We start from the raw sequence: 20,043 nt of genomic DNA, 5'->3' as shown, positions 1-20,043 counted from the left end.
ATGATCTCCTATTTATGAGATCAAGCCCCACTTCAGGCTCTGTGCTGAGCGTTGTGCCTGCTTGAGATGCTGTTTCCCTCTCTGCCCTTCCCCTGCTTGTTCTGTCTCTCTCAATAAATAAACACTAAAAAAAAAAAAAAAAAGGAAGCGGAGAGTTGAAATGGGAGACCAGAGAATAGATGTGAATTCCCTGGAGGAAAAAAGGAGAAACCATAAGTGACATCTGATAGTGGTTGCCCTTAATAAAATTCTGTCTCCATGCGATGATGCTAAGTGGAGCCAGAGTACAGCACACAAAGCAATGACAAGTTCTGGGGAACGGTTGTTTATGGCTAGAAAACTGGCTTGACGCACACCCTGAAAGATCTTCAGTCAATGAATGCACAGAGGAATAGCAGGTGTTTTCTGCCCATTGCCTTTTGGGGACAACATAAAATTGTGAAGTACCATAATTTAGCAACAGGACCTGAATAGGCTTCCTCCCAAACTATAGATGAAACTAATGCCTGTGCTAGGATAATTTTCTTTCTTTTTAAAAAATACACATACATTTATTTTTTTTTAATTTTTTTTTAACATTTATTTATTTTTGAGACAGAGAGAGACAGAGCATGAACGGGGGAGGGGCAGAGAGAGAGGGAGACACAGAATCAGAAGCAGGCTCCAGGCTCTGAGCCATCAGCCCAGAGCCCAACGCGGGGCTCGAACTCACGGACCGCGAGATCGTGACCTGAGCCGAAGTCGGACGCTCAACCGACTGAGCCACCCAGGCGCCCCCCCCCCCAAAAAAATACACATACATTTAAAGTAATCTTTACACCCAACGTGGGATTCAAACTCATGACCCTGACATCAAGAGTTGTATGCTCTACCGATTGAGCCAGCCAAGCTCCCCAAGGATTGTTTTCATTGGGCATGTTGAATCTTCCTTTGAAGGCAAGAAGCCATGATTGTACAAATGAGTAAAGCCAGTGGGTCTCAGAATGAGGGCTCTGAATATTTCAAGTTTGGAAGGTGATTTACTGGAAAGCAATCTCTTCAGTAAACATTGAAAATATTTCATTGAAAGTGAAATTTTTAAAACTGCAAAAATTTTGGGGAGAGAGAGAGAGAGAGAGAGAGAGAGAGTGTGTGTGTGTGTGTGTGTGTGTGTGTGTGTGTGTGTGTGTGTGTGTAGTTTGGGCCAGTTTGAATATGTGAGTCGTCTTTGTGCACCAAGTCATAAGGTTATATCAGTTCCTGGGTGGTGATTTACATTTGCCAAGTATACTGAAGTAAGATAGTCAACTAATAAATAAAAATATTAATTTATATAATTTACTCAATAATTTCCTTTGTAGGAAAGGTATTCTTTTAATTTAAAGGTAGTCAACCAAAAATAAGTTAACTGCATCTGACAACAGGCCAAAAATATGTAATTAAACTTCTGAACCTAAAATTTCAGGTTAAAAGGAAATCAGTAGCTTGATTTTAATGGCACATGTGTGGCATTTATATATATATAATGATGTGTGTCGTATATATATGCATATGTCACATGTATAATGATGTACGCATAAAGTTTTGTGGAAAATTCACAAAGATGAAGTTGTACTTTGCCGGAGAAGAATTTATAGAGACTTTACACGCCAAGTATCTTTCACCATACTCCAGTAAAATTAGAAATAAATGAAAAGTGACCAAAATGTTTTTTTAACTACCTAGATGTTAGGAAATACTCTCCTAGAACCAGTTTTTCACTTTTCCCCAGCGTTATTGAGATATAATTGACATATAGCACTGTGTAGGTTTAAGGAATACAACATAACTTGATTTCCATATATTGTGAAATGATTATCACAGTTAACATTCATCATCTCATATAGATACAAAACCATGTTTTGTTTTGTTTTGTTCCTGCTGATGAGAACTCTTAAGATTGACTTCTCTAACAACTTTCAAATATACCCTATAGCAGTGTTAACTATAATCATGTGTCCTCCCACACTCCTCCTCCTCCGTATTTACTGCTTTTGCACGTTTCCCATCTTATTTTGTAGTTTGATGTTTCAGCTTACTCCTAGGCTCGAAAAGATAAATGTGTTTTATTGATGGTTTTTTGAGAGATTTCAGCCAGGAGAGGGGAAATCCAGATTTTTAAGTACTGTTTTCAGATATGCTTTTGTATTTTTAAATTTCTTCTGGATTTTGCACTCCATCAATATTGTCTATTCTGTATGTCTTACTTAACCTACTTGACCAGTTAACCTTACCTATGCCTTCAGAGCTTTCTCTTGAAAAATTAGTATTTTTCCAGTTTGTTGATGGAGGTTGCACATGGACTGTTTCACTGTTGGAGACTCAGTGGCTCATGTCAGTAATTAGCGCATTACTCTTTACAAGTTATAGCAGCCTGGGTTCTTAGTTGGGAAGCACATGAGCTAACTCTAGCTAATTGATTGAGAAAAGGATATTAGGTGGGTCCAAGAATTGGCAAGAAGCAGTAAGATTGCGTTCAGGGCTTTATACATGGAAATGATTGGCAGAATGATGCTGTAGGGTCTATGAGATTTCCTTGCTGTTCCCGAAGTTCCTTAAGATATATTAATTTTTCGGGGCGCCTGGGTGGCGCAGTCGGTTAAGCGTCCGACTTCAGCCAGGTCACGATCTCGCGGTCCGTGAGTTCGAGCCCCGCGTCGGGCTCTGGGCTGATGGCTCAGAGCCTGGAGCCTGTTTCTGATTCTGTGTCTCCCTCTCTCTCTGCCCCTCCCTCGTTCATGCTCTGTCTCTCTCTGTCCCAAAAAAATGAATAAACGTTAAAAAAAAAAATTAAAAAAAAGATATATTAATTTTTCTTAATATAACTACATTGATTTGTTTTAATTCCAAATCTGAGGCAAGTGCCTCGGTCTGGTGGATCCCAAGCTGTGCCTGCATCTGAGCTATGTGGTAGGTTGAGAGGTCAAGGTCACTAGGTCTCGTGTTTCCTGGAGAGTCTGTAATGGTGGGTGGGCTCGACATTCCGCTTATAAGAACTAAGTAGCCAATTTGTCATTCATAGAATTTTATTCATTTGCTAAGCAGCAGCTGGAAAAGTTTCCTGTATAGACCTCTCTTCTACGTAGCCCATAAGGCAACATTTTCTTCACTTTCTGTACTTTGACTTAAATATGTATATACAGCCTCTTACGTAACATAATACAACTATCTCTCTTAAAATCAAAAACATGCTCACTCTCTTCCCCATATAGGGATAACCTAGAGCTTCACGTCACTACATCCAATTCCAAGTCTGGGATCTCTGGGTGATGATCATTTTCCAGTGAAAACTTTGTCACATAAAAAAAGAGGGTTCAGATGCTGGTCATGAAAAAAGGCGAGAGTTTATGAAACCAAGCTTATATTAAGTAACTTCGGTTGCGGCCAGTAGATATTCAAAAGCTCTCTAAAACTGTTTTTGTGAAAGGAGAAACGAGTTGGTGTCATAAGCAGTTTTTCCTATGTAGGATAATTTAATCCTTTGGATTAAATCCTTTGAGGTGTAACTAAATCAGTGAATTGTATAGACTTTGCAGTAAATAGTATTGTTACATTTTAAAATATCACTTTGGGCATTTGCCAAAATGGATCTTCGTGTTGGAACAGTAAAGTTGGATTTTCTGTCTTTTGGCCAATGTGGTGATTATTTGTGATCTATTGAGGATGGTATTTACGTGGAAATAGGTTAGCGATTGATAAACCTTTCCGTACTAATGTCACCTGTCTGGTCTCTTTAACTAACATCTTTTTTATTTTCTACTGAGTGTTCATTCTGAGATCATGACGGCCTTCACGTTCACTTCCTCTCTTCTTCAGGGAGAATACCTCGAATTTAGATGTTGGGTCGGCTTCTTGAAACTTGGATATTTGCTTGGATGTTGTTCCTTTTTCTTGCTTGGTGTTCTACGAGTGTTTGCTCAGGTCTGGATTGTTGATATCTATGCCTTTGGTTTGCTGCAGATTGGACAAGGTTGGTGAATCTTCTGACCATAAGCTCTTATTCTTGTCTTTCTCCACCATTACTTGCTTTCTGAACAAAGACCACACTATTCCTATGGAACATTTCGTGTCAGGCTGGAACTTTCTATGGGTATAAGTACTTGATTTTTCTGTACTTTTTAAAAACCTTAAGGACATGCCAGTAGTGTAAATTGATAATTTTTAAAATTGAAGTATAGCAATTAACATACAGTGTTATGGTATTTCACGTGTACAGCATACTGATTAGACAATTATATACATCACCCAGTACTCATCGTAAGTATAAGCATAGTCGCCACCTGTCACCATACAATGTAAAATAATAATATGTCAATGTGATCATAAGTGGAATATGCTGAAATTTTGGTGATGAGGATTCGGTTAAAAAAGAAACCTATAGAAAAACCAAAGGATATAGTTCTGATGAAATACCAAAGCTGTTTATCTGTACTCTCTGATAGTACTATTCTCTGCTAATTGCATAGGGATTCCACCATCAATACTAGGTGCACACTCTGCTTTCGTATTTATGTTGCACTGCAATAGAAGGAGTTGAAATCTCTTTTCATAATCTGGTGGATAGATGTTAGATGTTGCTGATAGCCTGTATCATCTAGACCTGTGTATAGTACAGCCAATTCTAAGATGTGTTCCCAAGAAATTGGACACCCAGTCACCACAGCTTCCCCATTTGGTGCAGCTTCTACCTGTGTATGAGTGTCCCAGTTATGGCTTCTCTGTCCACATGGGAAGTTGGGAGGACTACTGTTTAGGGGATATTGTTTTCTGTTTTTCCTGGATCGACTCCAGGTGTATTTTTTTAATAAAAAGAAAACTAAAGTTTCTGGCTTTAAATGAAACTAAAAATGTGGATTTGTGTTCATGAGACATTCAAATTAGTCAGAAGACGCTAAATTAAAATAAAAATGTTTAGGTGATGGAGACTAGGTTAAAACGAGTTAAACTGGAATCAGCAGCATTAGTTCTCTTGGGTTGCAGCATTACCCTGGGGAACCATCAGTTATGCAGCAGTGATGTAGAACCAGGACTCAGGTGAGTAACTTATCTTGAGGCAGGAAAATAGAAACGAACTTATAATATATTTTGGTTAAATTTTTTTTGGCATATTCAGGTTAAAAAAAAAAAAACCGTTCAGAGACACTTTGGTGGTGTTACAGAGCCCATAGGGGGCCACGAACCCAAGTGGAATTCCTACCAGCCAGGCAGGAACATCGTGAGCACTAAGAAACCATTAGTCGTAAAGAGCTGGACCAAGGTAGATCTATATGGATCCCTGGATCCATTGTGAGATGCAGTATCGAAAGTGCCTAAGAAAGGCACCATCTTTGTATGTTCAGGCTGCTATAACAAAAACACTGCAGACTGGATGGCTTACACAATGAGCAAGAGTAACCTACCAGCAGATTCAGTGTCTGGTGAGGACTCACTTCCTGGTTCATACGCGGCCATTTTCTTGCTGTGTCCTCACATGGCAGAAGGACAAAAGATGTCTCTCGAGTCTCTTTTATAAGGGCACTAATCCCAGTCATGGAGAATTCACCCTCATGAACTAATCACCTCCCAAAGGTCCCCATCTCCTAAAACCATCACATTGGAGATTAGGATTTCAACATGAATTTGAGTGGGGGGGGGGGGGGGTTGAGTGGGGGTGGGCATAAGCATTCAGTCAAAGCTGCCTTATGTTGATAGAGTCTAAATTGTCTGCAGGCATATGTTGTTCAGCATCAAAATTTTTGACAAATGACAAAATTGGCTTAATGTAGGTCCATACAGGAAACAGAACCTTCACTAGACTGATGACCTGGAAACGGTTTCATCTCACACTGAAAGGGGCATCTAAAATTCCAGCTCAGGCCTATCACTGATACTCAGATGTTGGCCTTTTTATAACTTGCCTCTCTGGTGGATAAGCCTAAGGACTGTGTGAGATTATAGAAAGATACCATTAATAAACTGACTCAACCTCAGTGTATTTGGCCTTACTTATCACTGAAGGGACAAGATTTTTTTTTAATGCTTATTTATTTTGAAAGTGATAGAGAATGAACGGGAGAGGGGCAGAAAGAGAGGGAGACTGAGAATCCCAAGCAGGCTCCACACTGTCAGTGTGGACCTTGATGTGGGCCTCGAACTCACAAGCTGTGAGATCATGACCTGAGCTGAAATCAAGAGTTGGACGCTCAACCGACTGAGCCACCTAGGCGCCCCAGGACAAGAATTTTTTTATTGTTTATTTATTTTGAGAGAGAGAGAGCACAAGTGGAGAAGGGGCAGAGAGAGAGGGAGACAAAGAATCCAAAGCAGGCTCCACGCTGTCAGCCCAGGGTCTGATGTGGGTCTTGATCTCAACCATGAGATCATGACCTGAGCCAAAATCAAGAGTCAGATGCTTAACCAACTGAGCCACCCAGGCGCCCTGAAGGGAAAAAAAAAAAATTTTTTTTTAAGTGATTGGGATTATTGGCAATTCACCTTCAGTGAGAGCCCTTATTTGTTCTTTGTTAAAACTTAGGAAGAAAACAAGAAAAAAGGTTTTTGCTAATATGGCCCATCTCATCACATGGTGATGGGGAGTGGGGAAGGCTATGTGTAGATTAATTATCCTGGAGGCAAGCTATAAAGGGGAGAAATACAAATGTCAACTCTAAAGCAACATGAAACATATGGACTTAGGAACCAAATATCAAAATAGGATTCCAGTTGGTACTTCTTTTTCCAGAATGGTTTCCTTAATCACCCTGCTTCTAACAGTTGCTGCCATTGTTCAGCGTTGGAGGACCTCATATCACCCAGCCAGATAAGCAAGAACCTGACTGAAATATGGGTTTACTTCCTCTTGTGGAAAACAGTTCCCCATGTACCACACAGTTGGAACAAATTAGACTATAATTGGCTTCCTATACCCCGTCCTGGGTTGGAGTATATGTGGTTAGCATCCCTTCCCAGTACAGCCAACCGGCCCTCAGTGGATGTAATTTTACTAGCTAAGTTTGCCCCCCCCCCCCCTTGAATCCAGGTCATCACAGCATTCAAAAAGACATTGAATTTACCCTAAAAGATCCCAGTTATCATTGCCAGAGAGGGGGGAAGACTGGGCATTGTTTAAAGAATTGTATGTGTTTAAGTAAATCAATAGTGCTATTTGCAATGTCTCCAGCAGCCACTGTAAAAACCATGACGCTGAATCTCTTACTAATGAAAGCAATTCAATAATGAAGGGACCTTGATGTAGTTAAGTATATTGAATTAAGACTGGGACTTATTCAAGCCACAAATACTTATTTTTAGGCCTACCGGACTGGGGTAAACTAAGATATTTATCAATTATTAGGTTAATTTGTGTTAAACTGGTTGAACCGTATTGTTCTGAACTAAATCAAAGTCTGGAATATGGTGAGAGCTGTGGGAATTGGAAATTAATCACCAAGAACAAATACATTCCCAAGTTAGTGATGACTTATGAGAGGGGGTCTTCACACGAATGTGATAATAATTACCGGGTCTTACCAATTGATTCTTAAAAGGTTGTCAAAGGAGGTGGGAGACCGTTCTTCCCCTTAACTTTAGCTCGAGGAAAGGCCAACTGTGAATACGTTCTCTGCCTCAAAGACTATCCTATTTTGATTTTATGGAAAAATTCAAGGAATGGGTGCTATGGAGGATCCTCAAGGAAAGTCTCATCTGATAACTTGTTCACCAAGTGGGACATAATCAGCTACCATTAATAGAGTTTCTCGATTTTATAGGCGTTTTTCTTACAAGTATTGTGAAGGTAGGTGTTTCCAGGATATTCTTAGGATGACAATGAGCAAATAGATTTACTTTTCTACTGTTCTCCTCACCTGTTCTTCATGGGCACAAGATTGCTGCCTCCGACATCACATCTTCGTACAATGAACATCCTAAGCAGGAAGGAAGGGAGAGGCTTTGTTTTTGTCAGGAAGAGAGATCTTCCCCATGATCACCCCAGAACATTTGACCTAAGTAGGTAATGTAGCCACTGCTGGCCACAAAGGGGATGAAGAAAATGAGCACCTGATATTTTCAGCCCTGATTATGGAAGGTAGGTGATCTGAGACAACACAAGATAGAAATACGACTGCTCTAATCACCTTACTTCTCAAAGCAACAGAAGCCACTGATAAGTACAGCCATTGTTCTTAATCAGAATGTACCAGAAAATGGCCCTGTGCCCTCCCCTGCCTGCCTCTTCTATTTGAGTTAACCTATTTGCTTCTTTTTATGTGTGTCTCTTCCTAATCTCTTCATGGAGAAATACACCCTATTGTTTCCCAAATAAAAGAAAGTGAAATTGGATTTGTCATGGGAAAAGGTCTTTTGAGATTACTGTCTAGGCAAAGATTTTCAGGAACTTTCCCCATGAGCTCTGGATCTCTTCTTACCGAAAGAATTCGTGAAAAGGAGAGGAGTGGTTAGCGCACTCCTCCATTTACGTGGAGTGTATAAAACTCTTCCATTTTCAAACCCACATGCACACCATCACCGAGCAAGCAATACCAATTCCAGAGTTGACAGTGATTGGGATCATTGACAATTTGCCTTCAGTGAGCGCTGGAGTCAGCAGGGCAGGTCATATTCACACATTGGACCTTGTACTTGACAGAGCCGAGGAGGGCAAAGCCCATCAACAGGGCTCTGCCTTAGTAGCCAAGCGTTTCCAGTTTGGAGGGTAGTCCTGTCTAGAAAAGTGGGGGCATTGTAATTTGAGCAAATCCTAAAACAGGCTCGGTTGGGGTGGTAAAACACAGGTAGCAATTTTCATTCCCATCTTTCCAGAATCGGTGCCTGATGGAAAAACAGGGCCTAGATTTACCCTTTTAAAAACCATAAAACCAGACCAAAGGGAATAACAATTTTCAGACATTAGATAATAAACGGAGCAGGCCTTTGATCCTTAAGAGGAATGATAAGTGAGGCAAGCCCTGTGACTTCCCTCGTTGTCAGTCTGGAGGCAGTTTCTAGACCACAGAGCAGGCAGTTCATGCCCCAAGAGAGCCCAACAGTCTCTCTCAGTTGCGATAAAAAGTGCAGAGAGACCAAGGAGGCTAGAATTTGTGCCTTCAGAGATATGCAGAAGTGTCTTTTGAGTTTTTGAGAACGGACCCAAATATTTGGGAATCAAATAACACGCCTGCAAATAACCCATGCATCAAAGAAGTCACAAGAAAAAGTAGAAAATGTTTTAGACTGAACAAAACTGAAAATGCAACATACCAATATTTGTGGGGTGTAGTTAATGCAGTAATTACAGAAAGGTTTATAGCATTAAATTCTGGCATTAGAAAAGAAGAAAGGTCTTGGGGCATATGGGTAGCTCCGTTGGTTACAACTCAGGTCATGATCTCACAGTTCTTGAGTTCAAGCCCTGCACTGGGCTCTGCACTGACAGTGTGGAGGCTGCTAGGATTCTCTCTCTCCTTCTTGTCTGCCCCTACCTCTCTCTCTCTCTCAAAATAAATAAATAAACTTAAAAAAATAGGAAAGAAGGTCTCAAATAAAACTTCCCCTGCAAGAAACTAGAAAAATTATGCCCAATGAGCAGAAATCAGTGAAATACAAAAATAACAGAGACAGCCAGTGGAACAAAAAACTCTGTTCTTAAGATCAATAAAATTGATAAGCTTGTAGCCAGAATAAAAAAGAGAGAAGATACAAATTGCCAATTTTAGAAATGAAAGAGGATATGTGTCTCTCTAGGAATTTGTCCTTTATATAATTAGTTGGCATACAGTTGTTCATAGCATTCTCTTATATCCCTTTTGTATCAGTAAGATCAGTAGTAATATCCCCTCTTTTCTACTTTAGTATTGAAGTCTTGTCTTTTTTTTTTTCTTATTTGTCTAGCTAAAGATTTGTACATTTTGCTCATCTTTGCAAAGAACCTACTTTTGGTTTCATTCATTTTCCTCTGATGTTACTCTAGTCTATAGTTCAGTACTATTTGCTCTAATCTCTTATTTCCTCCTAATTGCTTTAATTTGTTCTTATTTCTGTGCCTTTAAGAAAAAGATTAGGTTATTAATTTGAGATTTTTTTTTTGCTTTAATACAGGCATTGCAACCATAAATTTCCCTATAAGTACGCTTCAGCTGCACCCTGTAAGTTTGGCATGTTGTGTCTTCATTTTCTTTTCTTTTTTTGTTTCAAGTTTTTATTTAAATTCTAGTTAGTTAACATATAGTGTAATGTTAGTTTCAGAAGTAGAATTTAGTGATTCATCACTTACATGCAACACCCAGTGCTCAACACAACAAGTGCCCTCCTTAATACCCATCACTCATTTAACGCATCCCCCCACCCACCACCCCTCCAGCACCCCTCAGTGTGTTCTCTCTAGTTAAGAGTCTGTTTTCTGGTTTGCTTCTCTCTTTTCCCCCCCTTGTTCATTTGTTTACTTTCTTAAATTCCACCTATGAGTGAAATCATATGGTATGGTATGTCTTTCTCTGACTGATTTATTTCACTTATCGTAACACACTCTAGCTCCATAAACATCGTTGTAAATGGCAAGATTTCATTCTTTTATATGGCTAAGTAATATTCCGTTATACACACACACACACACACACACACACACACACACACTACATCTTCTTTATCCATCCATCAATTGATAGACACTTGGGCTGTTTCCATAATTTGGCTATTGTTACTAATGCTGTTATAAATATTGGAGTGCATGTGCCTATTTGAATCAATTTTTGTTTGCTTTGGATAAATACCCAGTAGTATAAGGTAGTTCTATTTTTAACTTTTTGGGGGAACTTACATACTGTTTTCCATAGTGGCTGCACCAGTTTGCATCCCTACCAACCATGCAAGAATGTTCCCCTTTCTCCACATCCTTGCCAACATCTGTTGTTTCCCACGTTGTTAACTTTAGTCATTCTGACAGGTGTGAGGTGATATCTCATTGTAGTTTTTATTTCTTTTTCCATGATGATGAGTGATGTTGAACATCTTTTCATGTGTCTGTTATCCACCTGGATATTTTCTTTGGAAAAGTGTCCATTCATGGCTTCTGCCCATTTTTTAACTGAATTATTTATTTTTGGGGTATTGAGTTTGATAAGTTCTTTATAAATTTTGGATACTAACCCTTTATCATATATGTCATTTGCAAATATTTTCTAAAATATAGAAATGGAAGGAAAACTTCCAAAATCATTCCTCGAGGCCAGCATTACCTTGATGCCCAAACCAGACAAAGACCCCACTAAAAAAGAATTACAGCCCAATATCCATGATGAACACGGAGGTAAAAATTCTCCACAAAATACTAGCAAATCAAATCAAACAGTGCATTAAACGAATCATTCACCATGCTCAAATGGGATTTATTCCTGGGCTGCAGGAGTGGTTAAGTATTCACAAATCAATCAACATGTTACACCACATTAATAGAAGAGAGGATAGGAGCCATATGATCCTCTCAAAAGATGCAGAAAAACCATTTGACAAAGTATGGCATCCATTCTTATATTATAAAAACCCTCAACAAAGTAGGAATGCAGAGGACATACTTCAACATCATAAAGGCCATATATGAAAGGCCCACAGCTAACATCATCCTCAATGGGGGAAAACAGAGAGCTTTTCATCTACAATCAGGAATAAGACTCTCACCACTGTTATTTAATATAGTACTGGAAGTCCGGTCCTCAGTAATCCGACAACAAAAAGCAATAAAAGGCATCTATATCAGCAGGGAAGAAGTCAAACTTTCACTATGATTGGAAGAACAGGTATTGTTACCATGTCTATACTACCCAAAGCAATCTACACATTTAATGCAATTCCTATCAAAATACCGCCAGCATTTTTCACAGAGCTAGAACAGACAACCCTAACATTTGTATGGAACCACAAAAGACCCCGAATAGTCAAAGTGATCTTCAAGAAGAAAAGCAGAGCTGGAGGCATCAGACTTCCTGACTTCAAGTTCTATTACAAAGCTGTAGTGACCAAACTGGCACAATAACCGACACACAGATCAATGGAGCAGAATAGAAAACCCAGAGAGCGGCCTGGGTGGTTCAGTCAAGCATCTGACTCTTCATTTCTGCTCAGGTCATGATCTCATGTTATGAGATTGAGGCCTGCATTGGGCTCCACATTGGGTGTGGAGCCTGCTTAATCCTATCTCTCCCTCTCCTTCTCCCTTTGCCCCATCCCCCATCTCTCTAAAAAAAAATTTTTTTTTTTTTTTTTTATAAAAAAAGAATAGCAAACTCAAATGGACCCAGAACTGCATGGTCAATGAATCTTTGACAAAGCAGGAAAGAATATCCATTGGAAAAAAGACAGTCTCTTCAACAAATGTGTTGGGAAAAACTGGACAGCCACATGCAAAAGCATGAACCTGGACACTTTCTTACACCGTACACAAAAATAAATTCAAAATGGGTGAAAAACCTAAGTGTGAGACAGGAAAACATCAAGATCCTAGAGGAGTACACAGGCAGCAACCTCTTTGACCTCAACTAGAGCAGCTTCTTACTCGACATGTCAAAAATAAAACAAAAGCAAAAATAAACTATTTGGACTTCATCAAGATAAAAACCTTCTGCACAGCAAAGGAAACAGTTAAGAAAACTAAAAGGCAGCTTACTGAATGGGAGGAGATATTTGCAAATGATGTATTTGATTAAGGATTAGTATCCAAAATCCATAAAGCACTTATCAAACTCAACACCCAAAAAACAAATAATCCAATGTTGTGCTTTCATTTTCATCATTACCAATACTTTCTAATTTTCTTTGTGATTTAATCTTGATCCATTGATTATAATCTTTGATCTTTGTTCCTACCGTGTTCTAATATGGGTTTTTTTATGTTTATTTATTTTTGAGAGAGAGACAGAGAGACAATGCATGAGCAGAGGAGGGGCAGAGAGAGAGGGAGACACAGAATCCGAAGCAGGCTCCAGGCTCTGAGCTGTCAGCACAGAGCCCGAGGCAGGGGCTCTAACTCACAGACTGTGAGATCATGACCTGAGCTGAAGTCTGATGCTTAACCGACTGAGCCACCCAGGTGCTCCTGTAATATGTTTTTAAAACGCTATTCCTAACCTATGATTCTAAATTGATTTCCCTACCCAATGACTTGGGACCCTGGTGCGTGCATTAGGTACATCTTTAGGACCTGGATGGCTATGTGGACAAGACACAGTTTTCCTCAATATGGGGAGGTGGGAAACCCACCCCGAGTTGTCTGTCTGGGATGGGATGGAGAGTCCAGAATCCATTAAGGACTGCAGACTGAGGTCAGAGAGAAAAACAGCTAGACAGGCCCCCTTTTCCATTCAGAGATGCAGGCAGAGAGGTTTTGTTAGACTCTGTGGGCCAAACCTGGGACATGGGAACAAATGGTGGTGGGTGAGGATGTGAAACTGGGGTTGATGGAAGCCCGGGTTAGAGATGTAAGTTCTTGGCGGGCTGGGGCTGTTTGTGTGCTCAGATGTGAATGCATTTGGGAGGGAATGGCATGGGCGGGGGCGGGGGGCACCATTCTTGGCAGGGTGGGTCCGGGGGCGGACTGCAGTTGTCCAGGGGAAATGACCTCAGTGCAGATGCACCTTCTGCTGTGGGAGAGCCCACAGGATGTTCAGGTGGGTGGAAGTAAGGGAGTGGGAGGAGTGGTAGTTTGTGGGCAAAAATATGTTCCTGGCAGGCATCTGTGATGTCTTTTTCTAAGTAACTGGCCTACAGACCCAGATTGGTGGAGGCCCCAGCTCTTGGGTGTAGGTTTTGTATGTCTGAGATGGAATCCCGTACGTAGGTGGAATCTGGTGGTGAAGAGATGGGGTCGGGGAGGCAGGTAGGACCTATGAGGTGTGGCTCTAGGTTAGAACAAGCTTGAAGATAGAGTCAGAGTGTCCCGCTGAGTCTGCCTTAGTATACTTCTGTGTTTATTAGGCATGGTGGTTTGGGCCCGCTGGATTCAGGGACCTGTTATGGGTGGAGGGCTGCTCCGTGAGTGTTTAGACCAGGAGTCCCTGAATCCTGTGTGAGGCTGCGTCATGCTTGAGCTGAAGACCCTGGGTTGGTGGAGTTGGCGGTTGGTTGCTGCAGATTTTGGTTTACGACGGGAGTGTGCTCGGAGTTCAAGCCTGGATGTTTCCGCAGGAGGCGAGCTTAGGGACAGGTGTCCTGAGGCCCAAGGCCGTTTAAGAACCAGCTGAGGCGGCAGATCAGAGCCTGGGAGGCGCAGAGCCCTGGCACCACTCGTTGGGGCTCATGCGCATGCGTTGGGCAGAATCTGGGTGGGAATCTCTAGTAGCACGGCTCTCCCGGAAGCGGAAAGAGGGCGCCATCCGGGTGTGGGGGTGTGGCCTCGATTTGCCATTGCGTATGCGCGGCAATGGATGGGAGGCTCCCGGCGGACCTAGACATACCGGAAGCTGGGCAGGTATACCGGAAGTGGGGCACGTAGTGGGGCAGGTGAACAGGCCTTCCTACCTGGAGCTTCATCACTCGGGACTTCCCCTAATGGCATCCCTGGTCCGATCCTTCAGGGCAGGGGGTTCCCCGCTATCAGCCCAGGGCGTCTGAGCTGCTGGCCTCGTGACCCCGCGTGACACATTTCAGGGCCGTCCCCAGTTTCTTTTCCCAGCCCGGGTCCTCCTAGGGGGAAATTCCACCTGCGATGCCCTTCGTGTGTCTGGTCACTGGGATGAAATCAGGAGCGCGGAAAGGTGTTTCCATCGCGGCCTTATGAACGCGGATAATTGCAAACGTCCCTGGGAGACGCGACTGTAGCAGGAAGGTGCGGGGATGCAGGGAGATGGTGACGCTGGGAGCGCAGGTTTGCTGATGGGCAGGGGTGAGGCTGGCCCGTGTTAGGAGTAAAGCAGATTAAAGGTACCATTTAGTATATGATCGCACCTTTTCCTTTGAACACATCTATATGTTGTATACATGGGGAAAAGTTGGGAAGAACACACAATATTTGTGTGTGTGTGTGTGTGTGTGTACCCACCAGTAGTCTTTACGTCATGGTATTACAGGGGATTTTATGTTTCCATTTTTAAAACATTGTAGTAAAATATACATAATACAAAATTTACCATCTTAACAATTTCTTTCAAATGTTTATTTTTGCGAGAGACAGCTAGTTGGGGAGGGGCAGAGAGAGAGAGAGAGAGAGAGAGAGAGAGAGAGTCAGAATCTGAAGCCAGCTCTGCGTTGAGAGCAGAGAGGAGCTTCATGTGGGGCTCGAACCCATGGGCCCTAAGCCGAAGTTGGACGCTTAACCAACTGAGCCCCCCAGGTGCCCCTTAACATTTTTTTTAAGTGTGCAGGTCCGTGGCATTAAGTACATTCACACTGTTGTGCAACCATCACTGTATTTCAGCTTTTTATATTTCTTATTTTTTATAGTGCATTTCCTAAGGTAAGGACTGAAAAAACTTCGTTTCCTAAATCAATTATGCTTTTTTTAATCCGTCAAATAAAATAGACTATGCTTTTCATAACCGTTTTAGTGAATAATTAGGGTATATCTGCCATGTTATTATTCTTAGTGTATAAAGTTTTTGTCCAACTGATGTTTGGAAAGAGTTGGTTCAAAAGATTTCTTTTTAAGTCTTGGTTAATGTTTTTTTTTTTTTTTTTAATTTTTTAACGTTTATTTATTTTTGAGAGAGAGAGAGCATGAGTGGGGGAGGGTCAGAGAGAGAAGGAGACACAGAATCTGAAACAGGCTCCAGGCCCTGAGCTGTCAGCACAGAGCCCGACGCGGGGCTCAAACTCATGGACTGCGAGATCATGACCTGAGCCAAAGTTGGACGCTCAACCAACTGAGCCACCCAAGCACCCCTTGGTTAATGAATTTTTAAGAAACAAAACAGGGGCCCCTGGGTGGCTCAGTCAGTTAAGCGTCCGACTTTGGTTCCTGTCATGATCTCATGTTTTGTGGGTTCAAGCCCTGCATCGGGCTCTATGCTGACAGCTCAGAGCCTGGAGCCTGCTTTGGATTCTGTGTCTCCCTCTCTCTCTGCCCCTTCCCTGCTCGTACTCTGTCTCTCTCTCTCAAAAATAAATAAACATTAAAAAAAGAAACAAACAAAACTTTATCTTGAGATACTTGGAGATTCGCATGTAGCTGTAAGAAATAATAGAGACATCTCCTGGACCCTTTACCCAGTTTTTCTCACTTAGCATCTTGCAGAACTACAATACAGAATCACAGTCAGTGTCTATAGACATTGATAGAGTCCTGTGATCATGTGCAGAATCCCCAATTTCACTTGTAATCATTTGTGTTTGGCTGTGTGTGTTTAGTTCTATGCAATTTTATCACCTTCTAGGCTCACGTGTCCACCATCACCACACTCAAGATACAGAGTAGTTCCATCTCCACCAAAATACCCTTTTACGGCCACACCCTCTCCCCCAGTTAGCACCTTGGCAACCCCTAAACTGTCCTCCGCTTCTATAATTTTATCATTTCAAGAATTTTTATAAATGGAATACAAAAGGTATGTAGTCTTTTGGGATTGGCTTCTTTTCTCTCAGAATAATTCTCTGGAGATTCATCCAACTTGTTTCTTGTATCATCATTTATTTTTATTGCTAAGTGGTGTCCTATGATTTGGACATACCACAGTTTGTTTAACTCTTCACCCATTGAAGGACATCTGGGTTATTTTTAGTTTTTAGCTATTTAAAAAAAACGGGGTGCCTGGGTGGCTCAGTCAGTTGAGCGTCTGACTCTTGAGTTCAGCTCAGGTCATGATCTCACGGTTTGTGGGTTCAGACCCCACATTGGGCTCTGTGCTTACAGTGTGGAGCCTGCTTGGGATTCTGTCCCCTCTCTCTTTCCCTTCCCTGCTTGCTCTCTCTCTCTCTCAAATAAAAATAATAAAAAAAAAAGCTACCATGAACACTTGTGTACAAGTGTTTGTATGAACAAAAGGTTCCATTGTTTGGGGATAAGTCCCAAGAGTGTAGTTGTGTAAGGTGGTTTCATACTTAGTTTTAGAGTAACTTCCAAACTGTTACAAAGTAGTCATAGCATCATGAGGGATGTGATCCCATTTCTCTCCATCCTTGCCAGCACTTGGTGGAGTCACTATTTTTTACTTTTTTTACTTTGTCAATTCTGATAGATGCAGAGGGATATCTCATTGTGCTTTTAATTTGCATTCCACTAATGATTAATGAAGTTGAACGTGTTTATATGTGCTTATTTGCCATTGTGTATACTTTGGAGAAATGCCTGTTCATCTCTTGCCCATTTTCTTTTTGAAAAAAAATCTTTGTTTACTTATTTTGAGGGAGGGAGGGGCAGTGAGAGAGGGAAAGAGAATCCCAATCAGGCTCCGTGGTGTCAGCGCAGAGCCCGATGTAGGGCTTGATCCCATGAACCATGAGATCATGACTTGAGCCAAAATCAAGAGTTGGATGCTCAACTGACTGAACCACCCAGGCACCCCTCTTGCCCATTTTTCTAATTACTTATTATATTGTTTAGTTTTATACTATTGAGTTTCTTTACATATTCTGTACACTAATCTTTTATCAGATACGTGGTATTGGGGAACATCATCAAAAAGACGTGATTGCTGATTGACCTGCGACCTGGACATAGACACTTGGAGGCTCCTCACCCCCCTCCCCTGTCCTCGGAATGTAGGTTCTGCTTGCCTTTCCTCTTCCCAGAGGCTGCTCCAAGGATGTAGTCTTGAAATGGTGATGTGGTGTTTGAAAACACCTGCATGGTATATGTGACTAAGCACAGTTAAGTCCTCTTTATAAACTGAAGATTTGGAGGGTGAGTCTGGGGATACACTCATCTTTCAGTTGCCCACGACAAGCCTCATTTGTAAGTTCCCTTTGCTTCATAAAATTGCCACCTACTAACCAGGAGTGGCCTATCTTTTTCTTTGGTCTCTCCCTGCCCTCCAAGTACTGTAGATGATTTTAGATCACACCAGGGAAGCTCCCAGGAGGGTTGCGAACCAATTGGCAAGAGAGCCAGAAGACAGAAGAGATGGGCCTTGGAAAAGAAGCTTCCATGGGGGAAATCCAGTGTTGGCCATCGACCTCTTTGTGGGGAGGAGTGGCCTGTATGTTAGATACTTGTGGACCATCCTCTGAGTACAGGGATGCCCTGAAAATGCCGGCTGGTGTGCTTGTTGGAGCAATTGTGCATTGTGCTCTGCAGCAAGGAAGTGAGGCATGTGGTGGCTGCAGTGGGCTGGCCTATACTAATGGGCAGTTCGACTGGCCATCGATGCCCAACTGGAGGCTGAGGCTCATGTCCGGAAGTCAGAAGACAAGCTAAGATTAGAAAAGGACATGAGAATGTCCACTAGGCTGATGGCTCTGGGGCTGGCAGACATGATGGGAGTTGAAGGACAATACGATGGAGAGCTTCTCATGCCCTTTTGCAAAGCTGGGAGGGTGCATGCAAGGAGCTTCAGACAAAGGCAGTGCTTGTGACTAAGTCCAATTGGCAAGCTAAGACATTCCATCCCTGGGAGAATGATGGGAACGAGGAGGAAGAGATTGTGGTGATTGACAGGGAAGTGGATGGAATGCCCCATGCCGTTGCACCCCTAACACAACAGAAAACAAAAGCACAGCAACAGCAACCCTAAGCAGCGGGACAGCCCCCAGTTCAGGAGACATTGATGATGAGAGAATACACTCCAACAGTGCTTATTGATATAGATGCCAGTTTCAGCAAAAGGCCAGGGAAGATATCCTGGCATGGTTAGTGGGGCTATAGGATACCAGGGGTGGTGGTGTTTCTCTGACCCAGCAGGAGGCAGAGAAAACGAGCAACATCACCACACACCTTGCCCTCGGGCAGCACCTGTATGGTGCCCAAGAGATGCAAAGTACTCACTTCCTTATAGATTGGATTATTTTATCCTGTAGGGGAGGCTTGGCCCGATGAGGGGTATCTCCCTGGGCATGTAGGAATCTGGAAATCGATAGAGGAGGTACGGCAACTTTTCAGGAATCTGGGAATGAGACAGGTGATCAATGCTTCTGTCTTTTCAGGCCCTTTTCAGACCACGTTCACTGCATGGACCAAAGCCAAGATTCTCCAGTCTGTCCCCAACACTGATATCCATGCCGAGCCCACGTATGAGATAAGATGTTTACCATGTTGGGCAATCCATTGCTCAACTGGAGGAAACTGACAGATCCTGGGAACAGACATGGGCTAGAGGTAGAGGGGAGCCAGGAAAGCTAAAAGGCTGTCCCAACCTGCTCTCAAGGGTCCAGTCAGAATAACCTGGAAGCAAATATAGTGTGACCTCATTGCTGTGGGGACCCTGCCTAAACAGATAGACTGGGTTGGCCTATGGAAAGCCTTAGAACCTGAGTAACAGTTTAGATCTGTCTCATCCACTCCTGTCATCCCTGATGTACCCCCTGTTCCACCAGAGGCCTCAGGGATACATGCCTGTTTGGGATGGGTGTGTCCCTCACCCTGGGTATAAGATGCAGGCCAAGATTGCCTCCAGGTGAGGGCCCCTGGAGGTGATCAGAGGCCCTATGTTCATTGGTCTTCCAGAAATCCATAAAAGGTGACAGCATGGGTGGATACTGAAGCTAAATGTACTCTAATATATGGTAACCCTCAGAGGTTTTCTGCCCCTTTCAGTGCCATCAGTAGTCATGGAGGACAGACAGTTATAATCAGAAAGGTCCTCTTGGACATCTTCTCTGCCCTCCCTGTGACTATGGGGGTTTTTATCTCTCCAATACCAGAGAACATATTGGGCATTGATATTCATCCTACAAGATCAGACTCTGCAAACCTCTGATACCTCCAGGTTAGAGGAATCAAACCCATGCTGAGGAGAAGCACCAACTGGGAACCAGTAAGCCTGCTGTCCTCACATAGAATGGTAAATGTCAAACAATATAAATTTCCTGGGATTATAGGGAAACCATCTAGAGCTACACTACTGCCCGTAGTGGTTTCAACAGCCCTGTATGACCAGTAAAAAAAGCCAGATGGCTCATGGCAGATGATGA

General features: G+C 42.3%; 2 long non-coding RNA genes across 2 annotated transcripts; both read left to right on the top strand.

Annotated features, from left to right (window-relative positions):
* Positions 1–127: 127 nt before the first annotated feature.
* LOC147573647 (uncharacterized) lies at positions 128–1,308 on the top strand. The gene is made up of 2 exons (XR_015244938.1): positions 128–1,135; positions 1,178–1,308. It is a non-coding gene; the product is annotated as an uncharacterized LOC147573647 (long non-coding RNA).
* A 12,394-nt stretch (positions 1,309–13,702) lies between these two features.
* Positions 13,703–17,913, top strand: LOC147573646 (uncharacterized). Its single transcript, XR_015244939.1, has 2 exons — positions 13,703–14,809; positions 17,570–17,913. It is a non-coding gene; the product is annotated as an uncharacterized LOC147573646 (long non-coding RNA).
* The last annotated feature ends 2,130 nt before the right edge of the window (positions 17,914–20,043 follow it).

This window comes from Puma concolor, chromosome E2 (genome assembly GCF_028749965.1).
Source record: "Puma concolor isolate L17-30 chromosome E2, mPumCon1.1.hap2, whole genome shotgun sequence".
NCBI classification, from domain to species: Eukaryota; Metazoa; Chordata; class Mammalia; order Carnivora; family Felidae; genus Puma; species Puma concolor.
Note: the sequence above shows the minus strand (reverse complement) of the source record. Positions and strands in the feature narration are given on the sequence as shown.